Source organism: Grus americana, chromosome 1, assembly GCF_028858705.1.
Source record: "Grus americana isolate bGruAme1 chromosome 1, bGruAme1.mat, whole genome shotgun sequence".
NCBI lineage: Eukaryota > Metazoa > Chordata > Aves > Gruiformes > Gruidae > Grus > Grus americana.
The window spans coordinates 44289589-44311583 of record NC_072852.1 but is presented as its reverse complement, the minus strand read 5'-3'; the positions used below and the strand labels follow the sequence as shown (position 1 = coordinate 44311583).

Here is a 21995-nt window from a genome sequence, read left to right as displayed (position 1 = left end):
AGAGGTGGCTTTTAAGGCAGGATTTGAAGGAACACAGCATACTTGGTTTTGCAGATTTTTACTGTTAACAATTTTCATGAATAAAGGTTGCAGGAAATTGGGACTGATGGGCAAGAAGGGTTGCAAGAAGGGCAACACTGACGTGAAAGAGCAGGCAGGATCAAACTGTGAAGGCACTTAAAATGCAAAGACGACCGATTTTGTTGCAGTTAAAAAAAGGGAGCCAAATGCACAGTTACCAAGATAGGTAAATGTATTTTTAATTTTCCATCACTTTGTCAGAGGAAAATGAAACTGCCGTTACCTAAAATTGTCAAACTGTATCACATCAACCCTTACCCTGGTCTTTAAAACAAGGCAAATCATGATTTCATCCAGCATCTCACTCTGAATTAACCAGGCTACCATCTTTCATGACCCAAATAATAAAGGATTCAGAACATAACTCATTAAAAAAAAATCTAATTTTCCCTTCTTTTTTATTAAAAAATTAATATTGCTTTCTGTATAGTTCTGTCAGTGTCTCTGATACCCCAGAAATCACTCACTCCCATGCCAGTCCACTGACGAGACCTGTTAGGCAACAAATTACAGCTCTTTGAGCTGAGGGCTATATAGTCCATGAGTCCGAAGCATACAATATTATGTTGTTATTAAGTTTTAAAATTTTTTTAACTGCATGAATTAGCTCTTCTACCTAACAGTCTATTTCGTTATCTCCTAGATGTCAGTGAAGAGTTGTGCAGCACACGAACAATGCAAAGTTAGCTGGACAATGATATGAAACCCTTATATCAAAAGGGTTTAGAATAATTCAGATGCTGGTGTAAAACACAGCTGTGGGATCAACTCACTTCTTGCCCAGAGTTTGTAATACATCCGACAATTGTCTTAGCAGCCTTACATAGCTTGGTGCTTCTTATTAGCTGCATAAAATGTCCTGGTACAAGCCGTGACAGACCTAATCTAAACTATTGTGGCCAAATACCTCTTGAACAGATTCAACCAAAACTTTGCCTCTCCCTGTCATTCAAACCCTCCCAAACGGAGTGATTTGAAATTCAGACACACTCAGAGACACGTTTCAATTAAAAACTCTAATCCCACCCTTTCTCCTGGGGTTCAGAGCCAGGGTTTTGGTTCAGGTCTCTGTGTACATCTTGCATTTGAGTTGAGGTAGCTGCAAGTGCCTTAGAGAAATCACCACAGAGAGTCACACCTGCTCTGCGGTACACGGTCTCAATCTTCCCCTGTTTCTCTAAGCTGTCTGTGTCAAGCTGTGTCATATTATTACTGAGCCTTTCAGAAGATTACCAATTTCCTTCTGCTGCAAAGACAGAAACTGGAAAGGAAAGACAGATGTTTACGCGAGTATTAATTGGAAATAACGGAACAAAAATACAGGTTATGTGCTAGATTGGAGAAGAAAATTTAAGCAAAACCATAAGTGTGGTGCTTCATTAAGTGCAAACAGAGACAGCCCGCCTGCTCCCTTGAAGTTGACAGACGGAGTTTCCAAAACATATGAAAACCATAATGCAGATCTGGAATAAATAAGTAAAAACCAATCAATAAAAACCAAAAGTAATCAAGGAGACTAAGTATCAGCACTCTTTGCAAGGATTTGCAGAGCTAAAATATATAGAGAGAAATAGACAGGAAAGATTTGCATTTCTCAAGAAAGATAAAAAAAATTACCGGAGAAATTCAACTGTGTTTCTATCACTTACTATTAAACACAGGCTATTTTTTATGAGATATGTTGGAAGATTAATTCGTTCACCCTTGGTTATGGACTCCTGTGGGTCTTCAGTGCAGGAGATCCCCTGCAGTGACAACTATATTTCCAGAGCTACAAATAGCATCTGTCATACCGCCACTATCTTCCAAGGCTCCATTTTCATTTCAACAATACTTGCAAGGGAAGACTTTTTTCCTAATGAAACCATTGGAAATATCAACAGAAACACATTTTGATATGCCTGAATACATCTTCTAATATCCCTTTGAAGCGTAATCTATATTTTACAAATGGTATCTACAGAAGATACTTCAGGGCATGTAATTTTAGGGTAAGCAATCATGTAAATGATCCGCAACTTTTACTTCGGTTAGTCATAAAGATATGCAAAACCAATCAAAACAAAGCCTTTGCTAGTTAATTCTAAGCTCTCTGTTCCCAGTTACCTTTAGTGGTAACCAATTACGGAAACAGTCCCATTAAGCTGGGGTAGAAGAACCAGGCCTCTAAAATAAACAAAGTTCAGTCAGCCACACTGAATTTAAGAATATATATACATATCTTTGCTCATGACATTAAACCCTACTCCACTGCAAGAAAGGGATTCTTTGCAGTTTTTGTCAGGAAACTCGTGTTTAACTTGTACCGAAACAGAGTAGATTTATGTTTATTACAGGTGACAAAGAACTTTTTTAGCATCATGGAATCATGGCAAAACTAAGGCCCTTCTATCCCATGCTTCACTATTGATTGTGAACTGTCATGTAAAAGACGAAAGGGAAGTTGGATGGTAATTAAAGATTTCTCAAGACCTCTTAGCCCATCTGCAGTTTCTTTATTCTATTACTATTTTTACAGCCAGGAAGAACCATGTGATCTTTTACAAACTCGATGAAGAAACAATTTTTGTCTGTTCAGGATTATGGCCTAAACACTCATTAGTAGAGCATATGGCTGTTATTTGAATATTCTTCTCTCCTTTCAAACATTGAGGAATAATTTTGCAAACTGAATCTCTATGCTCTGGAGTAATAAAGAGCTGCTAATACATCATCATTATGGTTTAGTGACAGTTTGAGAGCGCAACTGGACAACATTTTTGTTATGAAGAACTAAAAGCTCTGGAATTCGGTTTCAGAAGGTTTTGACAGAGCTGAAACTTAGCCCAGGTTTGCCGAGGAGTTTATCAATCGTCTCTCAAACCTGAGGACATCCCTTTATGTGGCATCCCTGGGAAGATTTGAATAAACCATTTTGAAATTTTGGGTGGCAAAATGAGAAAATACAAACCAAACTTCAAACAAAAAGCAGCTGGCGTTTAGCCTACTGAATTTAGCTGCGCAGCCTCAAAACCCAACTCCAGTAGTGTTAAAAACGAAAATGGGAATTTCAAATTTTATTCTCTGCTTTAGAATTATTTATAAGAGAGAAAATCAGATTAATTGAAAGTGGAAGTTATTCAGTATTATGAATAGACTGACATCCTGTAAAACATAGAACTGACATCTGGGAAAATGAGGCTAGCATTCGATTATGAAGTTTAAATTAGCTAACTACCAGTACAGAGTCTGGATAATTTCTAGTTGCATAATGTGCAACAAATTAAATGTATTTTGAAAAAAATGGAGTTGTGGGCATTTATTAATTGCTTCACATATTGAAACAGAAATTGTCATACATCATGAACTTTACAGTCCTTAATCATATGCATATTCTAATAGTTTTGGGCTCAATTTGCTCAGCATAAATTTTTTACTGTGAGTAACATTGATTTTGTCAAAACCTCGAATAAGTCACAGAACAGATCTGAGGATTAGTTTAGAGGGGATTTAAAGCACACACTGTGAATCCCTATACAACCACCACTTAAAACAGTATCCGTTCAGGCCCAGATGGATTGCTATGGCAACAGAATCCCAAATACCAGGTTTGTAACTAACAAAAATGTAAATTATTGATGAACTCAGAGTTGTCTCTCTTGGACACCCTCCTATTCAAATACCAACCCGTATGGTTAGAGTACAGAGAAGAAGTTGATATGCAATTTCCCCAGCCCAGTGAGCACTAATCCCAAAGGATTTCATTAAATCTTTTGGCTTAAATTTTTATTCTTGGAACAGCAGTCAGCAAGCAGGGATTACACTAAAACAGGCACTATTGAGGTCATTACTGTCTGAATTCAGGCCTGTAATATAACAAAACAGAAACTAATTTTAAATATACCTCCACAAAAAAAACCCTAAACAGCACTTCTCTAAGTTACCATATATTAGATGACAGCATTCTTCCCCTCACACCCATCACCCTGCCTCCTTGCCAGTAAGAAATGATGGAGAACAGTACAACTAAAAAAACCAATACACACATTATTTGATAAAGAGATACACATATCATAGTAGGGGTGACTGTGCACAAACAAGTGAATTGCAGAACAATGAATCGGTAGTCTTTGATATTCTGTAAATCGAAATCTAGAATGAAAAGTTCTCTAGCAAATAAGCAAAACAGGAAAAAAAAACCCCAGGAAAAAAGTACTTATTGCCATCTTTATGACTTCATGAGAAGCCTGATAAGGGAATAAATAGTGGTAGGAAAGCTAAGCACTTCTACGGGCCCCCTTTTCTGGAAAGTATCTCAGACCATATACAGACTGGGATTAACACAGTGAGTGCCACACAGTAATATATTCACCAGCTCTCACATTTTGGATTGCAACTGTTCCAGAAGGTTTTAAAACAACCTAAGGCTTTAAAAAAAAAGGTAAATTCTCAGATGTGTGCCTGCCATTAGATGTCAGCGTACAGAGAAGAGAAACCAAAAACTTCTGCCTTGTAAGAGCTTGTCACCAGATCCTCTGTCCTCTCAAACTAGGAGGAAAATCCAGGAGTAAGTTTGTGGAAATGGATAAATATGGATGCATGCTGCTGGTTTTCCTATGGGAAAGGAAACAACTATCGAAACAGGCAATGAAAGAGAAAAGACAAACAAAGACAAGGAGCCATTTTTTAAGACAAGGGAGAAATTTAGAGCAATAGAATGAAAAAGAAAAGATACTGGTTGTACCACACCCTTCCTGGTGGGGCAGGAGAAATTCTCCCATCCTCGTTCATACGCATGAGCACAGTATGTATAAAGACAGAGTAGCTATATCGGGGAGCTGCCATTTGGACAGCCATTTAAGTTTACAGATATTACCTAGGCTGCAAGCTTTTTTTTATTGTGTCTTGACACACAATATTTAAATATTTCAGCCAACAGTTTAGCAAAATACACATGCAGTGTCATTGTGGCCGCTAGTGGTAGAATGGTATTCAGTCCCTGCTTCCTCTGCCATTCAATCTGTGGCTCAGCCATCCCTACCCTGTCACCCATGTGGTTAAAGTCGAACATGGTTTGCAGCTCTACGGATTTCTCTACTTAGGGAAGAACTCTACTTACTGCAGAATTTGTGTCTGGGAGTACTTTTTACAATACTGGCATGAAGCCGCTTTTTTGGCCTCTTTTCACTTGCTACCTGCTGCCTAATGTTCAAAGATGCTGCTCACTCGTGGCTTCCTCAAAATTTCAGTTCTTAGCAGATTAAAGATCCAAGGGTTTCAACTCCATGGAGGCTCTGTGGTCCTTTTTCCATAGCAAACTGACTAGTCTTTTCTTGCTTATACTCCACACCTCCATCAGACATACTGTGCTTCAGCTACACACAACTCAAACACAGGCTAAAGAGTAGCTACTAACCCTCAGTAAGTGTGAGCTGCTCCTCAAGTCCCCCTGCATCTCTCTCCCAGCTGTGTGATGCCTCTCACATTCTCAGCTTCTGTTTCTCCTACCAGCGCTGCCAGGACATGCCTTGCTGCTCACCTTGGTTCTCAGTCCTGGTGGATTCAGACCTCCTGCTGCTCATCAACAGCCTTTTCCAGCTTCTGCTTTATCCTCACGCTTGGTTTGATGTTAAAAGAGCCATCCACTCTGATATTTCAATATCAACCACACTTAGGTCAGTATCATAACTTCGCGATCAATAAACAATCATATGAATCAGTGGGCACTAAAAGATTCTCTTTTCATGAAAGAAAAGCTATTAACGGTGATAATAGGGCCAGTAACAATAGAGTCACAAATTGGTATCTGAATCAACTTCAGCTTATGTTCTTGTGATAGCTCTTGGCCATACGCAGGAATGCCAAAGGATTATCTGAATTACGGGCAGCACTAGCATTCCCCTCAGTATCTATCTAGGACAATATATGTCTCTTCCTCTACTAACACCCATTTCACAGCGAAACTACTGTAGTCCTGCTGCATAAATGGGATGTCAGATGTGCCAGAGATGTGGATGTACACCAAATGTGGCACAGACTCCCAGGAAATCTTTGCATATGACAGACCATTAAAGTAGACAAGTTGGATGTGTTCACACTATATAGGGACACTTCAACTACATCTGCCATGTAGTAACTGTGGAGCTGCTCTGGGAAGAATCTTTGCAGTGCATAGCCTGTTGTTCCTGCTTTGTGATTGCTGGGTATGTCTAAGCCATTTTCTTAGAAAACAGAATTTTCAGACTTTACATGAAGCCTACATTTTGCCATTTGCAAATATGAACACATGAGAATACTACTAACATTTATTAATAATAAAAAGCCCCCAAAACTTTATACATCAGAGTAACTTCATTTTCCTAAATGAAAGTTTTCAAGGCTTCAGCTGAAACAACCAGCACTCCTGACATGGCATTTCATCAAATTTAATTCCAAATATTTTCAGGCTTTCCTAGACAAAAAGACAAAGAGCTACCATTATTTTCTGATTCATTTGAGAAAAAAAGAAATCCAGTTTTCCATGAGTTGCTTCGTAATGCTATTTAGACCAGATTTCTTGGATTGTATGAAATGATACGGAACTTGTTGCTAGCAAAATTGGTTTCAGAAGTCATATTGAGGTTGCTTGTTACAGCTATAGACCAAGATTTATTTAGAAGCACAGTGAAGGTTTTTAATCAGTCTCCCAAATTCTTCCCAGAAAGATAACATAGATCTTTACATTAATAGCTGGTGTATTTTATGGAACTAACACGAGCCATCTAACTGTAAACACTTCAAAGAACTTCAGTACCTTCGATACACACTCGGCTGCATTCCAGTGTTTGGAGATTCAAAATCTAATTGCTTTTGTCACAGGACAAAAGAACCTGCTGCAATATCCACTGCAGGAAGTGATTATACGTTACGTAACGCTGCTGACCTTTTTGTTCTGGAAGTTTGGCGTGAGGGTTTTTTAATTTATTTCTCAATTCTGCTTTATAAAAGTGCACTAATGTGGGCAAGCAATTCACTCATAAAAACTGATACTGAGTATCAGCACCTCGGCAGATTAAGCAATGTAATCTATGGATCAGTTGTTCTAATAACCTTTCTATATTACCCTAAAGAGACTTACAGTGGCAACAACTTCAATATTTGCTGGCCATTTAAATGGATCTCTTTGAAGATAAATGTTTAGAGTAAGAGAAAATCCTAAACAGACTTATTCTGAGGTTCACCTGGATATGTACACTGAAAGATGATAATTCACCGTTGGTATAATGTTAGCCCACGCTTTCTCTCATATACTGTAAGTTTTATTCATGCTGCTGTTTTAATTCTCCTAAAGAAAATTATTAAAAAGAAATATGTAAGTCTATCAAGTCTAAATACAGACAAACCCAAGTTACTGCCTATCCCTTCCTTTACTAATCCAAGAAGTAACGGCCTACATACTGCTCAGACTTCTAGTAAGCAGCAAAACAAATCTTATAAAAACAGGTGCATCAATTTCTGAAGCTGCTATCCATGATCCCTCACATTTTTTTTTAACGTTGCTTGCTCTGCGCCCACGACGCAACATCCTTTGTTCTACACCAACTGCTCCCTGCTCCCTTTCACCTTTCTGTGATTATCCGTGGGCTTCATATCCCAAGACTACTGCTTTACCCTTCGTGTGAAATTCCTCTACTCTTATGGTCACAGTTGGTTTTTCCTTTTTGTTGAGTCACATTTTAAACTAGTAAGGGAATGAAATGTCATCAACTTTAATGAATATTTTTCTTTACAAGAAGAGATGATACGTTGTGCTTTTCTGCGGTCAGCAGCAGCAAAGAATGAAAAAACTATAAACCAAACCGGAAAGCACTGATCTTTTGTACAGGTACTAGAATTTATTAATAATAAGATCAGTAAATAAAGTAAGCATTCTTGAAGATTTTAAAGATTTCTTTCCACTTAAAACATACAATACTTTATTAATTCATTTACCAAAAAACCGCTTCTAATCACTCTACTATGGTTTAGCATTGAATTAACTTTATCATAAGAAAACAGCAAGGAAACAGTTATACCATCATCAGTGGAAATATTTTACAACCTTATGGGTAGACAATTAGGATGACAAAATAATGAGCAATTAGTTAAAAAATCCAAAAATGTTTGCAGCCTTCTAATTATTTATGTTAAAAAATCAACTGTGCTATTTCTGTCTTTGATACATTTGTCACAAGAATGGATTACTACCATGAGTCTGTTGTATAAACATCACAAAGTCTGTTGGAAAATACGAATTCATCTTGTGCCATGTTCTTTGTCTTCCTCAGCATATTAGAATATTAGCCCTCCTTACAGTTAGTAAAAAAACCCCACACATTTGTCACAGTTGTCACAGTCTACTTCTGACACTGTCAAGTGTCTTTCTTATTTAGTACTGTAAGGAACATTATTTTTTCAGTGTCTGTCATTGCAGCAGACAGCAGTGTCTCCTGGAAAGGGCAGTATAGAGCGCCGCTACAGAAGTAAAAACGAGATGCGCCGATCAGTATCACTGATCCTCCAATACAAGTAATGAGATGACCAGTCAGTAGATCTTTCTGGTTCTTCAGTGGTTTTCCTTTTGCCTAGACACAGAGGAGCAATCACACAGACACCAACGAATCAACCAAACCAAACAAAAAAATAGCAGAGAGAAGCATTGTCTGGCTATAAAACATGTGAATGCCAAGAGCAATGCAAACTGGGGTTTGCAGTCAGGCTACAACTTGCTGAAGAAACATAAAACCTAAATGACCAGAGTGAACCTTGAGTGACAAATGACACCGGCCTGTGAAAAGTGCTGGGTGGGTACCTAAGTGGCCACGGTTGCAAACGCTGCCTTGATTCTCAGAAGCTGCAAAGACAGCTCAGCAGCAGCTGCACAGTTCAGCAGAAATGTCTCACAGCCCTGAGATAAATGGTGGTCAGCCCGGCTGGCTGTGCAAGGGAGAGCGTTTAGTCATCAGAGCCCCTAAGCAAGCGCAGGTGAGGTCCCAGTGTGGCGTGGCTAAGCCATGCTACTCTCCACGGTTAGTGGCACATTGCAACATACTCCCTGGCCACCGTGGCTTCCTTCCCTGGTCAACAAAGCGGGTAGGATTGGCATCTAAAGTAAATTTCATCTCCACACTTATGGAAGCATGGCAAAAGTTTTAACTAGCCTATTGCTGCTGGGATTTGGGTCTAAATTCATAATTATAAAACATCATCTAGAGATATCATTTCAGTATCTTAAACCATTTCTTTACACGTGCCTGACAAACGCGTCTGATTTTGCAGTCCTAGAGATGAAACTTTGAAGCATCATGACTTTTTTCATCTTGGAACTACAAGCAAAAACCTAGAGACCGGGGAATTCAGGCAGACCTTTTAATCACAGGTGTCACCCTGGGCTGTGACAGAAGAGCTTAACAGGCAATCCTTGCAGATTACATGCAAAGATATTATTACAAAAAGCAGGATAAAAGGCAAGTGGTGGTTTTGCAAGTCTACATGAAGGGAAAGAAGGAAGCATCAAGTCCACATTCAGCAAATCTGATAGCCTAATCAAAAAGTAGCACATCAGACATTGCAGAGCGTCGAGGTACAGATGGCTAGCAACATTAAAAGAGGTAGTTATCGTTATTGTTCCTTACATTGTTGAGTAAAGAAAAGACATCTTGATATTGTATTTGGCTATAAAATCTACTTCCTCAGCTAGATATTGCCAGAAGGAATCTAACGGAAATGTCTATTTAGTGAAAATCAAATAATTACCTTGTAATTACCACCTCATGTGTCACATTTAATGTTAGCATCTCTGAATCAAGGAAAATTCAAGAAAGGTCTATTTGAAATCCCTAAAAAACCCATATGGCAAATATTTTAATTGGGCTACTTTTGCTAATGAAGCTAAGTATTCCACATCGCAATATTTCTCCCTCTTTGTAGAGCCAAATGTTATATGTAAACCATCCTTTAATTTAATCTTCCTATCCATCTTGAGGAAACCTGTTCAAGTTTTGATTATTAGATTCTCTGAAATATAGCTTATTCAGACCAAACTTTAGCCACTTCATGAAAACTGATTTGCACTCAAATAGCACACTGGAGCAGTTTGAAGGGAAAAACCATTTGTTCTGTCTCAGCTGATGTATAGCGTAATTTTCTGAGATTCTTTCATTGCAATTTGCAAACACATTAGCTAAGACTATAAAACAAAAGCAATCTGTACTACCCATGGCCCAGAAGAGGCAGAAGCAGAAAGTTAGAAAACATAACAAATGTCTGCAGCATCTTGGGGCAGGGACACACTCTACCTCAACGCAGAACATCATTACCCGAAATGTGCCTCATCTATTTTTCTAACTGACAAAGCAAGCCTGGCCACTGAACACCTACTACTGCAATATATTCTTAAAACTCGCTGTGTTAGACATCTAAGGAGGGGCCTAGAGAAAGCAAACTTATGCTAGACTAATTCAGGGGAGCAAATGCAGTTAGGTTATGAGAATTCTTCTAGCCCCTTTGTCTACTTCCTTCAATTCCATCCTCAATTCTGTAGTCAGGCTGGCTTTGGAGGGGGATTTATTTCCCTTTCTTCTTTCTATACCAAACTGTTATAATGCCACAGATCTCGCAGCAACCCCAAAAGAGGGAAGCTGCTTAGCACTGAAATGCCAAAGTTCTCTGCTGAATGATCCAATGCAGAATTTAGCAGGTCTCACTGAACAGATTTTGAGATTTTTTTTTTTTTTTAAACATAGAGGATGTAAGGGAATATATTGTGAGTAGGAAGGTGCATGTGAATGTAGCTTTGGTAAACAGATGAGAGCATAACTGCATTCATGGATAGGAAGGGACAGCATAACAGACATCGTTACACAGAATGATTGTTTCAGCACCTCTCAGCATGGATTTTAAACAAATCAAGAAAACACCACATGATGTACCTAAAATTGCATTTCAGCATCTGGCAAAAAGGAAATATCTGTTAAAGATCATCTAGTTCAAGGAAGCCCTTAATATGAGTTTCTGTAAAAAGAGAACTTGAAATTGCCTGTCAACAAATCAGCAGATGCCCTTTCTGAAGCTGACAGGTGCTTTTTGGCATTAATGTAATGACCGTAAATACTTCCTTGCACCCGGTACAATCAATTGCTTTAATCAATTTCTACTATCACTTATGAAGTATGCAGACAATTTTCTAATCTATGCTTTGCAGTGACATTAAATATGCATGTTCAACGTACTCTGGCAAAGCTGACTGTCACTTTCTTTTCCTTTTGACAAAAATCAGCATTTTGCCTATAAGGTTACAGTACTGTCTCAAGAATAACTGAAGTGTGAGCTCTTAGGCAAAATTAATTCCCCTAGAATACAATAACACAATCCACAGCAGTGTCAGTCTTCAGCAAAGCTGTGTGATACATGGAGATTTTAAGATACAATGTGAAATGTTGCTTTGTGAACAGAACAACCTGACAGCTTAAATCAGGAACATTAGGGGTGCATTCAGGTACATGGATATCTATCAATAAATCAAATGGCCTTGTTAACTATTTTCTTAAAGCTCAGTCCATACATCAGAAAATTCAAGACACTAAGTCTGTATAAGATTAGAAACCAGTAAGAGTCAGAAAGAACATAAAATACCAAAGAAATCAAATATCTCCTCCTCTGGCCCTGGTTTCATCTGCTCCTTCGTGATGTGCTTTCCTTCCTTCTTCTGCACCTTCTCCGTAAACTAAAATGGGCACCAGAGTTGATACTTGCCTTTCTTTGCACCTAGACAGTTCGTTTGAGCATACGGTAAGAAAATTCTTTAAAGTACTTTCATACTGAATCTTACAACACCCCTTAGAATAGGTAAAAGAGAAGCCGAGAGGTTAAGTTAGCCTAACTGCAAAGCAATTCTCGCTCGACACAAAATCCATATCTACTGTCTTGTAATTCACCCAGTGCTCTCTCCTAAACAGGAGTTTGCAATGAGATATAACAAAAAAGACTAATGTGATTTTTGGTCTTTCAACTGCTACCTATCTTCCATGCATATTACAGATAATACCGTTATCTTGGCCTGTTGAAAAAATACATCTGTTTTCAGTTTTTGCTTTGCCAATATGAAGAAGTAAAGCATTTGAACAGAAAATAACTGAAAATGTTAAGAAAAGCAAAGAGGACCGTCAAAAGGTAGATGTTAAAGAAATGAGGCAGGCAGACAGATACTGTGTTAAAAAAAAAAAAAAAAAAGACTGAAAAGAGAGTAGGAAGTATCTGGAAGACTGACGTTTGGTGAGTATTTGGCACATGACCAGCACTGTAAGCAAGCAGAACAGCATAGAACAGGGAAAGAAAACATTGGCTGGTACCAAACCTCTCTTCTTTTGGTCTAAAATATTTTAAGGGAAATAGTATATATACCTATATATGAAACTTAAAGCTGGACTACGAAAAGCCTGATAAAGTAGGTAGCTGAAATCATCTTACATTAGTTGAACTGAGGACTAGTTGAACTAAATATTTATTTTATCGGTTTCACCCTTCCCCTCAGTGAATACCAAGCTGTTACTGTGGAGGTGAGTGGAATTACCAGAGCTAATACGGGGTTAGAAGTCAAGAACTCGAGAGCTGTAATCCTGGATTGGTCTCTGACTTGCTCTGATACCACGTTTACATCGCTGTTCAGTTTCCCTACTAATAATGCAGAGACAATAATATCAAACTCATGAAGGAGCTTGGAGGATTAATTAAAGTCTGTAGTATTTTGAATAAACGCTGCCACTTTTACATTTCCTGCAGTACTTATAAGGATCAGACTATAGGACTGGGTCTTAGCTTATGTCTATAAAAACACTGACCTCAGCAGGAGAGAATCAAGGCAACCCTGAATGATTTTAAAAATTTCACCTTTGCATTACCGTTTGCCATGGGGATTGAATGTTTGCGCCTCTGGGACTTTGTTTGATTTCCAGAATTAAATTACAGGACAATCTAAGTTCTCCTTTGGCCCTAACACCTTAAGATTGCTTTTATAAGGCATTGTAAATAGGAAAATTTTGATCCCTCTCTTTGTTTTTTTGTACCACCTTGTTTTACAAAATTCTTTGAAGCTACAAACGCCTCTCACTATTCGTCTGTAGAGGGCTCATCACATTTGACTCTGTGGGCAAGGCTGTAATAGAAAGAAACAACATGTTTGATAATACATTTAACGTGGCTCACCTGCCACTACTGTTAATACTACATTTATCCTCCTAAATCCCAAAGTAGTATCTCTTCACCGGCATCGGAATTATTCAACCAAAAAGTAAACGTGCTTTTAAACTGAGTGGTTTAAACAAAGATGAAGAAGTAGTACAGGACCAAAGGACTGCAAGACTGTTAGCAGTATTTTCTGTCAGTTGACAATATTTGCTGGATTGCTTAAACATCATAAAGTGAATTCAGTCAGAATTCTGAATTGTTTACTGTTCCATTTTTCATGCTCATAAAGAATTTTTTTTGCCTTTATTTTTTTTATGAGTTGCACTTACTGTTTTACATAATTAAAATACGAAGATAAGGAATTTTTATGTTCAGTAGCCCTAAATGAAACCACACCACCACATGTATAGGCATGTATCTGCATTTGCACGCGCATATGTCTTTGCCAAGCTGTATCCACTCACACATACACCCCCCTTTCCTGACACAGTGCCCTCAGAAAACAAAGCTCCTACCCTATTGCATACAGCTGTTCTGGATTTATTTGGGGATTTTTGGTTACGAACTACAATGCACCAAACAAGCATTGGATGAAGTCCATACATATGCTTATGACAGACATAAATTATATTCTTTATATGATTAAAAGATTAAGGCAGAAATATTTACTTTGAATAACACATTGCAGTCACACCCGTATGGGCATAAAACTGAATGTGTGAATAAACAACACATTAAAAATTTAATTGTTGTCATTTCTGAATATATAGAAAGGTATAGTCTTTAGAATACAATGTTATGCAACATTACATCACAAAATATACACTGTCAAAGAATCACCCGTATCTAAGATACTGGGCTAGAGAGTCCTGAATTACACAAGGGAAGAGGGGAGATGATCCCGATTTAGATGCCTCCACGGTAGCATTTAAGAGATTTATATCACTCTGAGCAAAATCAGTGAGGCCTTTGATGCCCAGGCTGTGTGAAAACCTTCAGTTAGGTCAGTGTACCATTCTGAAATAACAACCGTAACAAACACTATGTAATTTATGGCATAATAATAAGAAAGGATGATGGTGTGCTCCACTCTGGATAAGGCACACAGAGAGTCAGTGAGAGACGTTCTTTAACAGGGTTCTAGGTCTTTATTTTGCCTGGATGCCTTGTGAAGTCTTAAGCAATGTAACTAAAATAGAGGTTGAAAGACATTGTCATTGATAGTGATAATTACCTTGGCAGGAGGCAAAAGGTTGTGCTGCAGGAATACAGGAACATCTCTTTTGGAAGTCTGCTAAATATATTGATTTGGCATATTCTGTACCATGAGCCTGTTTATTAAAAACAGCACTTTACTTACACTAGTCTTCCAAACATCAATAGAAAACTTCATGTCTGAATTTTTTGATTTAATGTAATATATGCAAATAACAGCTTCCTATTTTTTTCCATTACAGTACCCAAAATGAAGTGGCTAACTCATTTCAAACAAAGAAGGAGCCCGAAACAAATTAAATTATCAGATGCCAGTTACTGTCTGTGCATCAAGAGTATATCCATGAGGCAACGCTATGTAGAAGAAGAGGAATTAGACCTACTCAAACTTAGGTACCATATAGCATGGTTTTCTGCTTGAAGGTAACAGGTAGCCCTGCACTGGAGACGGTGGTTCCACCAAACCTGTCAAGAATGTTGGGATTTCCCCTTGAAGGAGGGTGGCCAAAGGCACATACCATCTTAAGATTAGAAAGGCAAGACAAAACGGAGTCATGTTCAGCTGGGTCAAGAACCTTGCAGGAAGGATTTCAACCTCTGTGGGCTCCAGGGATAGCAGTGAATTGGCCAGACTGCTGGCCTTAGCTAGTCCTTGGACCTGAAGACTGAGCTGGTCTGAAATTTTTGGTAGAGAATGGAAAAAACCTTCATCCCTGAGAATCAAAGCAGCAGAACTACTAGAAAAAGTAGAGGATCTGACATTTTCTGGCTAGTCCAACCTACCTTGTTTAAAGAAAAGCCAGATGATTCTGTGTAACTTTACAATTTCCTGCATAACCAACCCTAAGATACCAATACTTTGAAATGACAAAGAATGAAATGAGAAAGCACCAGGACTTCTAATACTTATCGAGGAACTGTATCAGAACAAGGAAATGAACCACCCAAGAGTATGGAAGGGATCATCACCCTGGTCACCAAGTGCAGCCTTCTGCAATCAGAGACAACCCTGGAAAAAGCCTTAGGCCAGGATGGCCTTGAATATTCTGCACATTGCCAAGACAACAAGTTGCAGAACACAGCCTACTACCCTGAAACAACTTGACACTTTTCATGCAAGGAGCCAAAAGCTACATAAATCTCTAAGCCACTGGAAGGATGTAAGAGAGCTCAAGAACACCCAAATCTCATAAGGCTCTGCAATAACAAAAGAATTTGTTAGGTGAAAATACCCAGAAGGTAGCACGGGGGGAGAGTGGAGGGTGTAGGACTTTTCTACTTTTTCTATTGTCTTTTTCTACTGTTTGTGGGGTGGAAGAGAAAATAGACCTGTTTGTATTAGCTTTGCCCTTACTACAGGGACGATGTAGCTTTTGTGAGTTTTTATTCAGCTCACTGGAAATGAGAGGACCTGGGTTGCTTCACCAGATTCTACCATGAGCCAGTAAAACTGGTCTGTGCAGTTTTCACATGGCATAACACTGTATCCCAAAGCTTCCTTTGTGCTTTGCACTGGCTCTCTTTGTTCCTTTCCCTAGGTAATATTCCTCCTCATTTTTTAAGGAGTTAGTAAACTAAATGTTTGGTTTGTTTGCTTTATATTTGGCAGGTTAACTTCATTTGCTGCTCAGTTCTAAACATACATGCTTCCCCTCAGATCAAGAAACAGCTTTATATTTAGTCAGTTTAACGTGATCAGAAGGCATTTTCCTGTGAGATGCCAAATTCCCTAAACAATAGCTATAGCTTGTAGAGAGACAGACACTCAGCAAGATGCTTAAGCACATACTCAACTACTTTTACTAGTCTGAAAACCTCTGAGACTACTTCTGTACTTAAAGTTAAACATATGTTTGTGTAACTGAATCAATGAATAGTACTCACAGTCAGGCTAGAAGAGAGCCATAATGGTAAAATTTGGTGGAAAAGGCCCAGATGCTTCCTGACAATAAATCAACCATAAAATCACAGCATTTTAATTATGCTCTGTTGTGCTACTCAGGGATGCTTACAGTTTTGATTTTTGATGGCTGCATGTTAATTCAATTCTGTGCATGGACCAAGCACACCCTGAGACAGGTAATCTGTCTCACCTATTATTATCTTGCACTATCAGGCACAGTTTTCACATGAGACAAACACATTAGTTTCTGCATGCTTTTGTCTCATCTTGAAATTAATTCCATTCCCAGTATGTCAGTAAAAGGCAAACAAACAAATGACAAAATTCCCGTACCACTAGCATGCAACAGAGGCTGGATCATCTCCTGGATCTTCCTCAAGGAGACTCTGAACACCCCATTGTTCCTGGTTATGTCAGTACTGGTTATGTGCCGCCTCTTAGGCTTACCACGCAATTTCATTGTTAACTTTTGACTACGCTCCTTGATATCTCAGGTTGAACAAAATGTCTTACCGTTGGTCTCTAACGATCATAAAGATAAAAAGAAGTGCTTTTAGATTAGAGATTCACTTTTTCTCTCTTCAAAATGTTGTTAAAATTGTAAGTAGACACTTATCTCAACTAGCATCTAACTCCAAAACTAAAAATGATCCCATGTTGTCAAAAACTAAATTTTAAAATGCTCTGGAACAATTAATCTTGCTATTCCAAAGAAACATTAGTATCTTTTGAAAGTAAAAAACAACTGGGCTTTTCTTAAAAAGTCTTTGTCTTCCACTTTCTTAAGCCAATTATAAGTAAATTTGGGTATATTATAAAAAAGAAAATAAATATTACAGGGCAGATTCCAATACCCTCAATTGCTTTGTGTGGTCCTTCACCTCTAAATTATCTCTATTCATCTATTTCTGTAATGGTCTTTTACCTTATTTGAGAACTATCCATAGTTCTTTGTCACTGAAATTAACATTGGCAAAAGTATCTGATGTGTTAATATGAAAGGAAAGTCCTTGAGTTATAAAATACAAATAAATAATACAGGTGTATACACATATTTGAATCTTATCTAACTTTTATCTTCTTATACAAGATATATCTTCTATCTTCTTATACTTAAATTTGAATCTTCAAGAAAATAAACCTACTTGTCAATCCTTTCTTCATCTACAGATGAACTCTAACTCTGTATTAGTAACCAAATTTAAAGAAACCCTATAAAACTGCATTGCTAGTAAATACCTTTTATCTCCCAAATGCTACTGCTTCACATTTGTCTTGAATTGGGGAAGAGATGAGAAGAAGTTAAAATGGTTCCTCTATTCTAGAATTAAAGAAGGAAGCAGAGATTCCAAATGTGAAAAAAACTCACCCTATACCAGGGAAGCCAATGAGAATAGCAAAATTCATTAAAACTCATTTCAACCTTAGCAGAATCAGATTTGGCAAATCAGTTCTTTTAGGAAAAAAAAGGCTGGTTTTGCTATCAGGTCATTTCTCATTCCTTTCTAAGTAAAAAAGGACATTCTGTAATGAAAACTGTAAATATTCAAATACATGAAAAGTATTTCAAATAACTAATTTTGATACCCAAAGGGGTCTTTTGGTGAGCTGTGCAAACTGATACTGAAAAAAAGTAATCTTTAATGATTGAAAAATTACTGCATTGACAACTAGAACATTTATTAAGTTTAAGAAATAAAGAAGTATTTAATATAAAATGGCTCCTTCATCCAATTCTTCCAGCATGCCCTTTGCTATACCTTGAAAGTACATTTCTAATGCTGACACTGATTCCATGAGGATTTTTTAATGGAAGGTTTATAAAATTTATTGTTATTTGAAAGCAGACACCACTTTAAACAATCTTGTATGCTTTCATTCTCTAGCTACCTACTGTATAAGAAGTACCATAAATCTTAAGCCCTGAGGAATGCTTTGCATTTAACCTACTAACTGAAAAGTTGCTGGAAGTAAGGATGGTCTTTTTGGCTTGGGTTTGTACGTTCCCCTTGTACAAACAAGGTTGGTTCATAATGCAGAGTCTTAGTCACTGCCATAGCAGGAATAGATTCTCCAGGATAATTATCCTCCTCATTGCTATCAATTGCCCAAAGACCTTTCACTTTCTTTGAATACTTAGCTTTGCACATTATACAGTTTCATGACAGAAAAATGAAAGATTTCTGCTCTCTTTAGCTATTAATTGTCTTGATTTTTAAGAAACAGAAGTTTGTATGTGTTGTGATAGGAAAAAATTATTGTTTTCTTTTTATTAAGCTAATTTGGCTGATTTTGTTTAAAGGAAGCTTGGAAAGTAATTTCTATTTTGATTTTGTTGAAAATAAATGCTTTCAGATAAATGTATTAATAGCACTGACAACACTGCTCAGGGACTGAAAGGACATCTTGTACGCTGCAAAAAGTAAATCGCCCGTTAGTTCTCTGCTAGGTCAGTTTTTACAAGAGATTTATGTTTCGAGGTCAGGACAAAGCTGACGGATTTAATGAAATATGAGATACCTTTTAAAACAATATAGAACTATTTTCAGCTCAATGAACATATATTTTGCAATCCCTCCTCCTCCTCCATTCTTCTTCTGACCTATAACCTCCAAATTCCATTTCCTATTTCTGTTCAGTCTGAATGCCCTTGGGTGAAAAGATGGGACCAAATCAATTTCTTTCACTACAAAACTGTTCTGTCCTCTTTCAGCTCAGTTCCTGTCCTGGCCAAGAAACAATTATTTTCTGGGCCTAATGACTATCACACCTTCTACTTACATATAGTTTTCACTTCACCTCTGCCTCTTCTGCTGTCATGTGATGTATCAACTTCTTCAGTCAGTTCAACAGGAGTCATCCTTCCCTTTGGGTCTTTTCTATCTCCTTCCTACCTTCTCTTTTCTTCTTCCATTTGCCTTCCTTTCTCCTGCTCCCAAGTCAAATCCTTCTTAAACTCTTATTCTTTAATCTACTCCATATCACTTTGTCTCTAATTTTCATCCCCTGACAATACTGCAAAATGCAGTTGTCCTTTTTGAATCTTCTGTCCATTTTCTAACCCCTCTCCCAATTATTTCATTCAGCTTAATCCTCCTGTTATTTTTCCCCCTGCTCTTTGACATCCTGATCTCTTCTGGTTTTCTGACTCGTTGTTTTCAAAAACTCGGCAAGAATGAGGCAATTTCTAGTTCCAGTACTTTTTTCATATGATTATACTACTGAAAATATGTCTCAGCTACTGCAGTGTAAAAGTGTGGATGCTTCAACATCCTAATTCATACCTGAGAGACTTCTCATCAGTAATGTCAATCTACAAAGCCAGAAGTGTTTGCAGTTCATACTTTCTGTTATCCCTGCAAGTGGTTCAGTTCTCCGTACAGTAACCACAAGTGATGACAAATGATTTTGCATTTCTCACAGTTTGGTTTTATGTTCTGAAATTATTTAAAAATGCCTGACTTCAGAATATTAAGCACCCTTCCCCAGCAGAAAAAAATGCTGGTTTATTTTTGGACATGGAAAAGAACATCATCCTGAACCACTAGACCTTTTGAAAATCACAGCAGGTATACATTAATATATGGATTACTTTTTTAATCAAGCAATAGATTTTAGTATGGGTAACAAGTATTTATCACCCTGACAGCACATCTGAAAGCATGAAGTTCCTTCAGCAGACACGGCACTTCAAGACTGATGTTGTTAGCTCCATGCAACTACTATCTACCTTGGAAGTAAAGATTATAATCAGCCTGCAATTTTGAGTGACCAGAGAGGCCAACAGACTGTAAAGGTACACTACAAGGGGATGTGGGAGGCAGAACTAACAATATGGAGCATTTTTGAGTCTGCGAACATACTTCTCTAGTTAGAGGTCATGTTCACATTAAACGGATTTTGTATAACAGTGACAATACAAACATTCTTCTCTTTTTTGTGACCCGTAATATGTGGTAGGGAACAGAATCAAACCCACCAAGATATATAACTATTTTTTGCCTCTGGATCTTCAAAATGAAAAGTGAACAACTCAAGTCAGGCTGTGCATTAACCAGTCTTTCACTGAGGGCCATGTTGGGATCATAATATCATGTCTTAAAATCAAGTGCAGTTCATATTCATAGTCTCAAGCCACCCCAAAGAATCACTCAATTTTTTTTTTTGCTTGAGTTCAAGAGCACTTGCATTTATATTTTTTCTTGCTTCCCATCTGGGAGTCTTCGTTCTCAAGAATTTGCTTAATAAAAGGACATGAATCAAAAATCTATTCAAAACGCATAAGTAAAATAGCTTTTCCTAATATACTAGCCTATTCTTTCAGATATGACCATACTGATTTCCATTTCCAAGTGGATGCAAGTGATACAAGTTTTACTGAAAAAATAGGGGAAACAAGAAGAAAGCATTCACTTCAGCATACAATTAAGAACACTGATCTTGTAATATATAACCTCTGATATTGGCAATGCTGGATTACAAAAAAATAAAAGCAATTTTTTGGTTGGTATTTTTGCACCTTATAGCATAGTTATATTCCAGCCCTAGCTAATATTTTGCTGTTATCTATCTATCTATCTATCTATACTGTAGTGTACGTAAGGAAAGCTTGACTTAGGATGCCAAATACAGAAATTGTACTGTTTTTTCAGGCCAGGATTCCAGCTCACTGCCATGAAAGAAGGGACAGAACAAGGTAAAGACAAGAATAAATTTCCTAATTGAAAGCCTGAAAGCTCTTTACAAGAGGTGCTGACTGCCTTCCACCTCAGAATTACTGAATCCCTTTCAACTTGCTCTCTGTAGAGTCAAGCAGTGAGAACAGGTATCATAGTTTGACTCTACTGACTTCATGTAATTGCATTTCTTAATCTGCTGGCAATTGAGGAACAGTTCTTTATAATGCCATCTTTTATTTCTACAAATACCTACATTTCACAATTTGGGTTCTTCTTGTTGTTACAAAGTAGAGCTACATCAGAAATAAAAAATCTCTTGGGGTTAAAGGAAGAATTATTGGAAGGAATTGTCCCAAAAGCTTTGAGCATGAATAATGTGTACATCTCCCTCAGATGAGATCTTCTGCACACACTGGATCCCACGCTTGGACATTAGCTGCTGTGGAAATTTTGTCAACTGGAAATAGCCAAAAAGGTTCTCAGGCACACAAATCTGTCAGAATTTCTTCCTTTAGCAGCATAATGCTACCCACTGGCATGAAGCAAATGAGTCACATCCTAGCCTTGTCCCTGGTTAAATTGATTTAGGTAGACTGAAATTACATGTTTGAAAATAACCAGAGTTCATAGATAGGTAAATTAAAAAGCTGTTAATTTATTTTGATGGAGAAGGACCTTGGTAACAGGTTTCATTTACATTCCAGGGCACAAACATTATTAATATCAAGGTCAATGAAGAAGAGAGTTGACCTTCCAAATAATTTGTTTTAGTTTAGAACTGTCAGGTTCTATATGAGCTATGAATGTAGTATTCACTCCCTTGCCATGTAAAGTGACATGGGTTTTGTTTCACAAAATGAGGTTTTGCAGCAGCTCAGAGTGCAAGTGTCACTACACAGTGAAGTGTGGCATTCTAAAGCAATTTGTAAAGTTAT

General features: G+C 37.6%; 1 protein-coding gene across 6 annotated transcripts in view; it reads right to left on the bottom strand.

Annotated features, from left to right (window-relative positions):
- The window catches only part of SYT1 (synaptotagmin 1), a 359821-nt gene that overhangs the window by 235157 nt on the left and 102669 nt on the right, over positions 1-21995 (bottom strand). The gene's annotated exons all lie outside the window — the stretch shown is intronic.